Source organism: Myotis brandtii, unplaced genomic scaffold (assembly GCF_000412655.1).
Source record: "Myotis brandtii unplaced genomic scaffold, ASM41265v1 scaffold327, whole genome shotgun sequence".
Classification (NCBI taxonomy): Eukaryota; Metazoa; Chordata; class Mammalia; order Chiroptera; family Vespertilionidae; genus Myotis; species Myotis brandtii.
The window spans coordinates 125434-139092 of NW_005362585.1; positions in this window are offsets into that span (position 1 = coordinate 125434).

Here is a 13659-nt window from a genome sequence, read left to right on the forward strand (position 1 = left end):
CTATACTCCCTCACTGTAGTTTCCTTTGTATTTACCTACGTGCATTTTTACACGTTATCATTTCAACCCTGAATGCAGATAAAGTTTCCAGCGTTTACAATTGCCCTTTTGTTTCAAAAGTCAACAATTTTCCAAATTTTATGTGAAAATGTTCCTGTGAGTCAGTGGGGAGGAATGCTAGGTATCACCAGATTTCACAACTTTGACATAATTTTGACTGCGGAAAAAGGGAGCATATCTTAAATTCTCTTCAGTATCAAACTCTCTCGTGGCTTGGCAGATGCACCAGTTGTTTTGCATTGTTATTAATTGTTAATTACAGAAATAATACCATTTTATTTCCCCTGGAAAAAATTAAAGATAAATCTAAAATCCTCTTTGATCCCTACTCCCCATTGGTAACTACCATTATCAATTTGGTCTGTATTCTTACAGACCTTTTGTCTGTGGATTTACATATGTATTACAGTGCACAGACAGATGAACTTATGTATGTGGGAAGTAGCTATTTTACTTATCTATGGGAAATGGGGCCCATTATTTTTAATCATGTGAAATGTTGGTGTGATGGGTAATGGAGAGATTAGAAAGAAAAGAGAAGAAAGGAGGGAGGTCTTGACAAGAGTGATCATTTATTTCTCTCTATTTGTTTGGCCTTTTCACTTTTGGTCCCCTGAGCCCTTTTCTGCCAAGATACACCACCGTAGTAGTGTCTGCACAATAGCACAAGCAGTTTAAAGATCTTGCATACAGTTTCATCAACGGGTGGTTCAACAAAGACAGAACACAGTCCCCTAAGCCTGCTGGAAGTCACTCTCCACCGAAATCCAAGCATCATCAGTTCCATTTTACATACAAACAAAAGAAAGAAAGGAAAAGAATAGTTTTGGTTTTCAAGTGCAAACTGAAGTGGTCGTGACTCTCGATGTCAAATTCTTTGTTTGACAGCTAAACAGAAATCTCTTCATTAATCATCTCATTAGCTTCTTTTAAAATATGAGATGGCTTCAAGTTCCAGACAAGATGGCATAGACTCATTTCTCCTGGATCCTTCCTGCTAGGTAAAACTAAAATCCCTGGAAATAATACCAAAGATCATCATAAAGAGATTCTAGTGGTAGAAAGAGGAAGGTGGGTGGGCTGGAGCCCTCAGGACTTGAGGAAACATGGCAATGAGCTCCCTGGTTTTTCAAAATCCCAGACTCGGGGCTAGAGAAGCCTACAACCTATAATCTCCAATCAGAGCAGACAAGACCCAACAAAACCAGAGAAAAACCTGTTGCTTCTGGCCAAAGGACCTTGAAAGGAGAGAAACCCAGTCCAGTAGGAGAGAAAGGAGAGAAACCTTTTGAAGACACCCACCCTACTGAAACCATGGGTCCTTATGACTTTGATTGACTTTAGCTTTAAGTTCTACCTCTAGAAATCATATCTCTCTCTCTTTCTCTCTCTCTCTCTCTCTCTCTCTCTCTCCTTAGCCTTCCCCCAACCCCATAATCAGCAACCCCCAAGGCACCAAAGGCAATAGCTCAGACCTGACTAATGATCACAAGATCTGGGATCTGGACCTCTGGCGGGCTAAAGATAACATCTCTGACCTAAGCTATGGTTCAGCTCCTGAGCCCTAAGGTGGAATGACTCCCTTGGCTACTTTCCCATGAAACCTCACAGAGGGACACAGGAACAGACCTCGGAACTATCCTCAAGACACAAAGGAAGGATTTATTACCCTTACCTTTCCTCCAACCAACCAGCTCCCAGCACAACCCAGAACCCCTAACCCATGGTGTCTTGTGATTTCGCCTATATAATCTGTAACCTACATGCCATCAAGGAGTTCAGGCTTTTGAGCATTTATTAGCTTCCTGTTCTCCTGGTGGCACTATTCATCAATAAAATAGTCAACATTTCTCCACTGCAGTTCTCAGTGTTCAGTGTTTGTCTCTGCTGGAGCCAGGTGGACGGACCTTTTCTGTTCGATAGCACTACCCCTGCTCGTGGTGTCAGCAGAGACTGAGCAGGGACTATATAGACTGGGGGCCCCCATTCAGGAACCTCAGACAGCTGGGGGACTGCTTTCCTCTCCCTCCTGGAGCACAAGCCAAGATGAAGTGGGAGTCCCAGCAGCACCAGGCAGCCTGGGGAAGCGTTTTCCTCCCTCACTGCAGAGAGCTTGCTAAAGCCCAACCACACCAGGCAGCCAGAGGTGGCATACGCTGCCCTGCCCTCGCTGGCAGCATCCGTGGATACCCAGCAGGGAATCCACACTGCCATGCCCCACCCAGCAGCAGCAGCTACCCAGGGCTAGGATGTTCGGCTCAGCAGGCCTGGCATCATTCAAACCCCACCTGGTGACACCAGATGGCCCAGGGAGGCCCAGGATCTCCTGACCCCCACCAAGGAGCAGGTATCTGGGGAGGCACTTTTCCTCTCCTGCCAGTGGTGGCAGCTGAGAGCTCATGTGGGAGTTTGGACATCTGCCACTCTCTGCCACCAGGCATCAGCAGAGGATCCGAAGAGATGCTCCCCCTACCCAGGGTTGCCATGTCAGTGGAGGCAGAGTGAGGAATTTGGACTTTCACCCAGGTCTGCCAGTGGCAGCCGGTGCCCCTCACCCTCCCAATTAGAGAGTGAAGGAGGGATATAAGAGAGGAGGAAGCTAGAGAAAGGGATTCTTTTTGATAATATTTTTTTTATTGATTTCAGGGAGTGGGAGAGAGAGATAGAAACATCCATGATGAGAGAGAAGCATTGATTGGCTGCCTCCTGCATGCCCCACACTGGGGATTGAGCCTGCAACCCAGGCATGTGCTCTGATCGGGAATCAAACTGTGACCTCCTGGTTCATAGGTTGATGCTTAACCACTGAGCCATGCTGGCCGGGCAAGAAAGGAATTCTTTATATATTTTTACAGCTTACTTTCAATAATGTTGTGTATTGGTTTCAGGTGTACAGCTTAATGGTTAGTGCATCCCTATGTTCAATGAAGCATTATTTATAATAGGCAAGATATAGAAGCAACCCAAATGCCCATCAATAGGTGAGTGGATCAAAAAGCTGACTTCAGACAGAGGGGAGAGCATAAGTAAAAAGAGTAAAAACAGAGGAGAGGACAGCACCGTGATGGCGAACCTTTTGAGCTCGGCGTGTCAGCATTTTGAAAAACCCTAACTTAACTCTGGTGCCGTGTCACATATAGAAATTTTTTGATATTTGCAACCATAGTAAAACAAAGATTTATATTTTTGATATTTATTTTATATATTTAAATGCCATTTAACAAAGAAAAATCAACCAAAAAAATGAGTTCACGTGTCACCTCTGACACGCGTGTCATAGGTTCGCCATCACTGGGCTAGAAGGTATTATGCTCAGTGAAATAAGTCAGTCAGAGAAATACAAATACCATATGATCTCTTTTTGTGGAATCTAAAGAACAAAATCAATGAACAAACAAAACTGAAACAGACTCACAGACATAGAAAGCAGACTGGTGGTTGCCAGAAGGAAGGAGGGTTGGGGATTGGGTAAAAGAGGTGAAGGGATTGAGAAGTACAGATTGGCAGTTACAAAATAGTCACAGAGATGTAAAGTACAGCAGAAGGAATATAGTCAATAATATTGTAATAACTATGTGTGGTGCCAGGTGAGTATTAGGAATATCTAGGGAAACACTTTGTAAAGTATATGAGGAAGTGATGCTTTAAATCAGCATACGAAGTCCTGGGCAGGACACCTAACTGACCCAAAGGTAAAACTGACTACATCAACATGCCTGAAGGTATGAGAACTGAACTACAGCGCGGAATACCACCTAAGTTGTCAAGGTGGCTTCAAGTCGAATACAAAGAGCAAACTAGCACCGCAAGTGTTTTAAAAACGAAATTGTCATTACAACAGCAGCCTACAAAAGTAGGCCAGGACCTGTGCACTAAACCTAAACAGGATCACTGCCAGCTAAAACAGAAAATGTAAGTGGGATCCAGTCTCCTAACATCCAAAATGTCCAGGAGACAATGGAAAAGCGCTCATCATACCCAGAGTTGTAAAATCACAACTTGAATGGGAAAAGACAATTAACAGACATACCACTGAGACCAGTCATATATTGGAATTGTCTCAAAAGGACTTGAGAGCAGCCATCATAAAAAAATGTTTCGTAACCCAAAGACACAGACAATAGTGTGGTTAAGGCCTGGGGCAAGGGGCGGGTGCAGACTAGAAGGGGTCAAGTGAGGAAAAAGGGGACATCTGTAATACTTTCAACAAGAAATTTTTAAAAAATAAAATAAAAAAATGTTTCAGTGAGCGATCCCAAATTCTACTGGAACAAATGCAGAAAAATATGAAATGTCAGCAAAGAAATATAAGTTACAAAAAAGAACCAAATGGAAATTGTAGGCATGAAAAATGCAATAGTCAAAGTTCAACACTCCTTGGATGGTCTTAAAAGTAGAAGATTACAGAGGATAGAATCAGTGAACTTGAGGACAGAACAACAGATTTCTTCAATCTCAATAAAAGAGAGAAAATAGATGAGGAAAAATATCCCAGAGTCTCAGGGACCTGTTGAACAATAACAAAAGTGCTAATATTCATATCATTGAAGTCCCTAAAGGAGAAGAGAGAGTGGGACTTAAAATGAATTCAAAGAAATAATGGCTGAAAATATCCCAAATTTGGCAAAATACATGAACCTACAGATTCAAGAAGCTTAGTGAGGCCCAAACAAGAACACCCAAAAATATCCACACCAAGACACATTATAAATGACTTATATAAACTAAAGATAAAGAAAAAAATCTTGAAAGCAGTTAGAAAAAAATGCATTACCTGAAGAGGAACATTTGACTCAGATGATAGTGAAATTCTCATCTGAAATCATAAAGGCTAGAAGGAAATAATACATTTTTCAAATGATGAAAGAAAAGAATTGCCAACTCTGAATTCCCTGTTCAGCAAAAATGTCCTTCAGAAATGAAGGGGAAATAGACATTCTCAGATGACAGAAAACTTACAAAATTTTCACTAGCAGACTTACCATTGATGAATGGCTAAAGGAAGTTCTCCAAACAGAACAGAAATTATAATAGAAGGAAGCTTAGAGCTTCAGAAAGGAAGGAAAACAATGAAATGTGTAAAAATGGGGATAAATAGAATGGACTATCCTTTTCTTCAGAGTTTTTAAAATCGTGATGGATTGTTGAAGCAAAAAGTGTAACTCCATCTGATATTTGGTTCAGCATATGTAGAGGAAATAAGTAAGAAATTTTTATTTTAAATGGTCTAAATACATGAATTAAAATACAGAGTCACAGATGGCTTTTTAAAATAACCCAACTGTATGCTGTCTACTAGAAACTCACTTCAAATATAACAACATAGGTAGGTAGAAAGTAAAAAGGTGGAAAACAAAATACTCCTCAAACATTAATTTATAAAAGCAGGAGTGGTTATATTAATATCAGATACCAAAATTACCAGGGACAGAGAGGGACATCACATAATGATAAAAAGGATCAATCCACCACAAGACATAGCGATCCAGAATGAGTATACACCAAACAACAGAGCTTCAAAATACATGAAGCAAAATCTGATAGGACTGAAAGGAAAAACAGACAAATCCACAATAATACTTGGAAACGTCAATACCGCCTCTCAGCAATAGAACCACGAGATATGAAATCAGCAAGATTATACAGCTTAACACTATAAAGCAACAGGATTTAATTTATAGAACACTCCACCCAACAAAAGCATAACTCACATTCTTTGCAAATACCCATGGAACATTCGCCCAGATAGCTCATATTCTCGGTCATAAGACAAACTTCACCAAACGTAAAAGAACTGAAACAATACAGCGTATATTCTCTAACCATAATAGAATCAAACTGGAAATTAATAAGAAAGTCAACAGGAAAATCTCCAAACCGTGGAAACTAAACAATACATGTCTTATTAATCCATAGCTCAAAAAGGAAATCTCAAGGGAAATTTTAAAAAATATAATGAACTAAATGAAAATGTAAATACAACCTATCAAAATTTGCGGAATGTAGCTAAAGCAGTGCTGACATGGGAATTTAGAATACGAAGTGCCTCCATTAGAAAACAGGCAAGGCCTCAAATCAATCATGAAAGCTCACACTTCAAGAGGCTAGAAAAAGAGGAGCAAAATAAAACTAACTCAGGGCAAGCAGAAGGAAGGAAATAATAAAGATAAGAGCAGAAATCAATGAAATTGAAAATAGAAAAAAATAGAGAAAATCAATTAAACAGAAAGCTGTTACTCTGAAATGATCAATAAACTTGATAAACCTACAGCAAGATTGACTAAGATAAATCGCTAATATCACAAATGAGACAAGGACCTTATTACAGATCCTGCAGCCATTGACTGGAAAATAAAATTCTCAACCCAGTACCCACATTCTTTGGAAGAAAGATGCTATGTGAACGTCTGTCCATAGCAAATATATAGTCAATCCATGAACAAAATGTTCATAAAAATCTGTCATTATTTGGAAAAGGAAATTTGCAAATTATTAAATTTCTTTGAGATTAGGAATGCCCTGGCCAAAAAGAATTACCATATGATTCAGCAATCCCACTTCTGGGTGTATATCCAAAGGAAAGAACTTATCTCAAGAGCTGTCTGCACCCCCAGGTTTACTGCAGCATTATCCACAATAGCCAAGGTATGGAAACAACCTAAATGTTATCAACAAATCAAGAAAAATGTGATATAAAATGGCTGGGGGGGGGGGCGATTGGGGAAAAAGAAGACATATGTAAAACTTTAGACAATTAAAAAAAAAAGGAAATCAGCCCTAGCTGATTTAACTCATGCATGGAGAGTCAGCCTGCGGACTGAAGGGTCCTGGGTTCGGTTCTGGTCAAGGGCACATGCCCATATTGCAGGCTCGATCACCAGTGTGGGGCATGCAGGAGGCAGCCAATCAGTGATTCTCTCTCATCATTGATGTTTCTCTCTCTCTCTCCTCTCCCTTCCTCTCTGAAATCAATAAAAATATATTTTTTTAAAAAAATAAGGAAATCAGATGAACCTACAGGGCATTACGCTAAGTGAAATAAGCCAGAAAGAGAAAGACACGTATGGCATGGTGTCACTTATATGTGGAATATAAAAAAGAAAAGTTGAACTCATAGAAACAGAGTAGAACAGTGGTTTCCAGGGGCTGGGAAGTGGGGGAAATAGGTTGGTAAAAGGGTATAAACTTTTAGCTACAAGATGAATAAGGTCTGAAAATCTCATGTATATAACATGATGATTATAGTTGCTAATACTGTATTGTATAACTGAAATTGGCTAAGAGAGTAGAACTTAAAAGTTCTCACCAAAAGGGGTAATATAAATATGTGGGGTGAGGCATGAGTTTATTATAATGGAATACTATGAAAAACCCTATACACATAAATTCAACAACTTAGATAAAATGGACCAATTCTTTGAAAACCACAGACTATCAAAACTCAACCAATATGAAATTTATAATCTGGATAGATCAATAACTATGAAAGAAATGAGATTTGTAATTTAAAAGGTCTTGAACAAAGAAAGCTCTCACCTCGAGAGACTAGGTCCACATGGTTTCACTGAAGAATTCAACCAAATATTTAAAAAATTAACACCAGTTTTATACAATGTCTTCTAGAATACCAAAGAGGAGGGAATATTCCTGTGTCAGGGGTCCCTGAGACCATTCCCGGCTCGGTGATTCACTAGGAACTCGGCATTTAGTCGGACTCATGGCTATGATTTATTACAGCAAGAGAATACAGAGCAAAATCATCAAAGGGAAAAGGCACGCGGGTTGATTGATGTCCAGAGAAAGCCAGGTACAAGCTCGCAAGAGTCTTCTCCCAGTGGAGTCACACAGGATGTACTTAAGTCCTCCAGCAAAGAGTTATGCAACACATGTGAAATGTCTTCTATCAGGGAAGCTCATTAGAAACTCAGTTCCCAGGGTTGGTGATATAGGCACCCACTTACCAAGATTCCAGACTCCCAGAAGAAAAGCAGATACTCAACACAAACCACACTGTTTGTACAAACAGCTTAGGCACAGGGAGCCACTCTTATCAGTCCTGGGAGTGGTGGGAACTCACCCTAAATCCAAGTTTCCAGATGCAGTCCAAGGGCCTGCTATGTTAACTCTTTTCTGCACAACTTCCCAACTCATTTTATGGAGCCATTATTACACCCAAGCCAAAGACAGTATGAAAGAAAACCCTCAAAAATTCTCTCATGAACCTTGACACAAAAATCTGCAACAAAATATTAGTGATGTAGAATCCAGGAAGATATCAAAAGAATTATACCATGGCCAAGTGGGGCTTATTCCAACTATGTAAGGTTAGTTCAAAAATCAATATTCAATCAGTGTAATCTACCACATCCACAGGCTAAAGAAGAAAAGTTATATGATCATGTCAATTGATGCAGAAAAAACATTTGATAAAATTCAGCATTCATTCATGATAAAAACTCTCAGAAACTAGGAATAGAACAGTACTTTTTTCAACTTGGTAAAGAGCATCTTTTAAAAAGAAGTTTTCTTAATGGTAAAAGATGGAATGTTTCCCCCTAGAAAGGAAACAGGGAATGATATCCACTCACACCACTTTTATCCAACATAATACTGAAAGTTCTAGCCTGAACAATAAGGCAAGAAGAGGAAATAAAAGGAATACAGATGGAAAAATAGGAAATAAAACTGTCCATATTCATGGATGACATGATTGTCTATGTAGAAAATTCCAAATCTATCAAAAAAACTCCTAGAAATAATAATTAGGTTCAGCAAAGTCAAAGGATACCCAATCAACACACAGACAAAAATTGCATTTCTATATACTAACAATGAACAATGAATGAAGCAGAAATTTAAAACACAGTACTATTTACACTCCAAGAAAATGAAATATGGTATACACTTAACAAAACATATACAGGATCTGTATGCTGAAAATTCCAAAATGCTGGTGAGAGAAATCAAAGATCTAAATAAATGGATAGATACATGTATTATGTTCATGGATTGGAACATTGAATATAGTAAAGATGTCAATTTTCCTCAAATTGATCTATAGGTTTAACACAATTCCTATAAAAATCCCAGCAAGGTCTTTGTAGATATAGACAAGCTCATTCCAAAATTTATATGAAAAGGCAAATGACTCTGAATAGCTCAAAAACAATTTTAAAGAAGAATGAAATGGGCGGAATCACTCTACCCAATTTAAGGCTTACTATATAGCTCTAGTAATCAAGACTGTTTGGTATTTTTAAAAGGACAGACACATAGAACAAAAGAACAAAATCAAAAACCCAGAAATAGCCCCCTACAAACAGCCCAATACAAATAGGCCCAACTGATTTCCACAAAGGTGCAAAAGCAATCAATAGAAGAAATTTAGTCATTTTTAACACATGATGTTTGTCATCAGACCTTAAGTTCACATTTTATACAAGAATTAATTCAAGCCGAAACCGGTTTGGCTCGGTGGATAGAGCGTCAGCCTGTGGACCAAAGGGTCCCGGGTTCGATTCCGGTCAAGGGCATGTACCTGGGTTGCGGGCACATCCCCAGGAGATGTGCAGGAGGCAGCTGATCAATGTTTCTACCTCTCTACCTCTCTCCCTTTCTCCCTGTAAAAAATCAATAAAATATATTTTTAAAAAAAGAATTAATTCAAAATAAATCATGAATTTAAATGTAAAATATAAAACTTTTAGAAAAAATATGAGAAAGTTTGTGAGACTTAGGGCTAGAAGACACCAAAAAGATACTATTTAACTTCAGACATTGATAAATTGGAGTTCATCAAAATTAAAATTTTTGGTCTGCAAAATCTCTCAAGAGGATGAAAAGACCAGCTACAGACTGGGAAAAATATTTGCAGAGAGAACCTGTATTAGAATATATACAAAATTCTCAAAGTTTAACAGCAAGAAGCAAACAATACAGTTAGAAAATGGGCAAAAGACATGAACAGATATTTCACCAAGAAAGTTATACAGATAGCAAAAAAGCACATGAAACAACGTTAACATTATTAACTATTAAGGCAGTGATGGCGAACCTATGACACACCTGTCAGAGGTGACACGCAAACTCATTTTGTTGGTTGATTTTTCTTTGTTAAATGGCATTTAAATATATAAAATAAATATCAAAAATATAAGTCTTTGTTTTACTATGGTTGCAAATATCAAAAAAATTCTGTATGTGACACAACACCAGAATTAAGTTAGGGTTTTTCAAAATGCTGACACGCCAAGCTCAAAAGGCTCGCCATCACTGTATTAGGGAAATGTGATTTAAAACATATCACTCCACACCAATTAGAATGTCTAAAATAAAAATATAGTGATAAAATACCAATGGCATATTTCAGAGACCTAGAATGAACTCTCCTAAAATTCATCTGGAATAAAAAAAAAAAAAAGACCCCGAATAGTTGCAGCAATCCTTAGAAAGAAGAACAAAGTAGGAGGGATCTCAATACCAGATATCAAGCTATATTACAAAGCCACTGTTCTCCAAACTGCCTGGTATTGGCACAAGAACAGACATATAGATCAATGGAATAGAATAGAGAACCCAGAAATCGACCCAAGCCACTATGCTCAATTAATATTAATATTTGACAAAGGAGGCAAGAACATACAATGGAGTCAAGACAGTCTCTTCAATAAATGGTGCTGGGAAAATTGGACAGATACATGCAAGAAAATGAAACTAGACCACCAACTTACACCATACACAAAAATAAACTCAAAATGGATAAAGGACTTAAATATACGACGGGAAACCATAAAAATACTAGAAGAATCCAAAGGCAACAAAATCTCAGACCTATGCCGAAGCAATTTCTTCACCGATACAGATCCTAGGGCATTGGAAACTAAAGAGAAAATAAACAAATGGGACTACATCAAAATAAAAAGTTTCTGCACAGCAAAAGAAACCATCAACAAAACAACAAGAAAGCCCACTACATGGGAGAACATATTTGCCAACATTATATCTGATAAGGGCCTAATCTCCAACATTTATAGGGAACTCATACAACTTAACAAAAGGAAGATAAACAATCCAATCAAAAAATGGGCAAAGGATCTAAATAGACACCTTTCAAAAGAGGACATTCAGAAAGCCAAGAGACATATGAAAACATGCTCAAAGTCACTAATCATTCGAGAGATGCAAATCAAAACAACAATGAGGTACCATCTCACACCTGTCAGACTGGCTATCATCAACAAATCAACAAACGACAAGTGCTGGAGAGGATGTGGAGAAAAAGGAACACTTGTGCACTGCTGGTGGGAATGCAGACTGGTGCAGCCACTATGGAAGACAGTATGGAGTTTCCTCAAAAAGTTAAAAATGGAACTCCCATTTGACCCTGTGATCCCACTTCTAGGAATATATCCCAAGAAACCAGAAACACCAATGAGAAAGGATATATGCACCCCTATGTTCATAGCAGCACGCTTTACAATAGCTAAGATTTGGAAACAGCCTAAGAGCCCATCAGCAGATGAGTGGATTAAAAAACGGTGGTACATCTACACAGTGGAATACTACAATGCTATAAAAAAGAAAGAACATTTATCATTTGCAACAGCATGGATGGACCTGGAGAGCATTATGCTAAGCGAAATAAGCCAGTCAGAGAAAGGTAAATATCACATGATCTCACTCATTTGTGGATTATAATGAACAACATAAACTGATGAACAAAAACAGACCCAGAGACAGAGAAGCGCATCGATCACCTTCAAACCTCAGAGGGAAGGCAGGAGAGGGTGGGGGTAAGGGGGAGAGATCAACCAAATGACTTGTATGCATGCATATAAGCCTAACCAATGGACACAGACACTAAGAGCTTGAGGGAACGAGCAGGGGGGTTGGGGGGGATAAGGACACATATGTAATACCTTAATAAAGAAAAAAAAAGTGTCATTGAAAAAAATATATAGTGATAATAACTAATCCCAGCAAAAATGTGGGAAAACTGAATGTCTCTCAGACATTGCTGGCGGGAATGTAAAATGGTACAGACAATATGGAAAATTTTGGCAGTTTCTTACAACACTAAATTTGCACTGGCTAACCCAGCAATTGCACTCTTGGGCATTTGTCACAGAAATGAAAATGTATGTTTACACACAAAAACTCTACTTAAATGTTCATAGCAGTTTTATTCTGAGTAGGCAAAAATTGGAAACAACCCAAATGTCCTTCAATGGGTGAATAAACTGTAGTATATCCATACTTAGGCAATATTACTACTAGTAATAAAAAGGAATTAACTATTGCTATGTATAACAACTGGGGTAGATCTCGAGGAAATTCTGTGGAGTGTAGAAAAGCCAATTTCAAAACGTCTGATTCCATTTACATAATATTCTTGAAATAAAATTATGGAGACGGAGAACATGTTAGGGGTTGCCAGGGGTTGGGGTAGAGTAGGGGAAGGAGATGATAGTGACTATATTGGGTAGCAGGAAGAATCTTTGTGGTGGAGGAACAGTTGATTGTGGTGGTTACCCAAATCTACACGTGATGAAATTGTATAGCACTATATACACAGACAACAGAAATACAGACACAGAAATGAGTGCATGTAAAACGTGAAATCTGAATAAGGTCTGCGGATTGTATTAAAGTCACTATCTTGGTTATGTAAGGTATTACCATTGGGGGAAACTGGGTGAAGGGTATATGGGACTGCTCTGTAATATTTTTATAGAGCCTGTGAATCTATAATTATTTCAAAGGAAGTATCATAAAATGAGGTAGGTCTGAAGGACTATGAATGTTTTCGAACTCACACATTTGCATATCATAAAATAGAACTACATGTTTAAGATGTAAAACATTCGAAATATAAGAGAGCCTACACTTGTGTTTAGCCGAGAAATGTAAATGAAAATGACAATATGAGTTCATGGTAATTGCACATGGTACAGAGCCAAATCCAGATAGGTAAATAAAAGAGGGTTTTTTGCTTAAAAGCCTCTGTATGAGTCAGGATTCCACTAGAGAAGCAGACCCATAGGACATTTTATCGATTATCTACCTACCTATATAATTTATTCATTTTCATTGGAAGATATTGGCTTACAAAATTGTGAGGCTGGCTAAGCAAATCCAAACTCTTCGGGGGCTCCCAGTCAGAAAGGAACGGTGGGGCCCATCCAAGATGACCCAGGATCATCTCCCTCCCTTTCAATCAATCGAGCTGGAGCTTTCCTGACAACCGAGTCTCTTTACAAGCAACACGTAGATTCATGTTTGCCGGAATCACTGGGGGCCGTAGCCTAACCGAGCGGACACATACCCAGAAAAGCCACGCAACCTCACATACACCATGTGTGCTGGCAATGGAATACGCGTCTTCGGTTCAGAGCCACCTGGGCTTTATCACTATAGGTAATCCCAGCGCAAACAATTTCGATCAATAGTGGCCGACGAGTTTTCTACCGGAGGGTCCACCTCCAGAACTTTGGAGTGGAAAGGGGTCACGAAGAGCTTAGTCTGCGTTGGGACCCAGCCGACGCACTCGGGGCACTCGGGGCACTCGAGGCACTCGGGGCAGGAGCCTGCGCCCAGCGA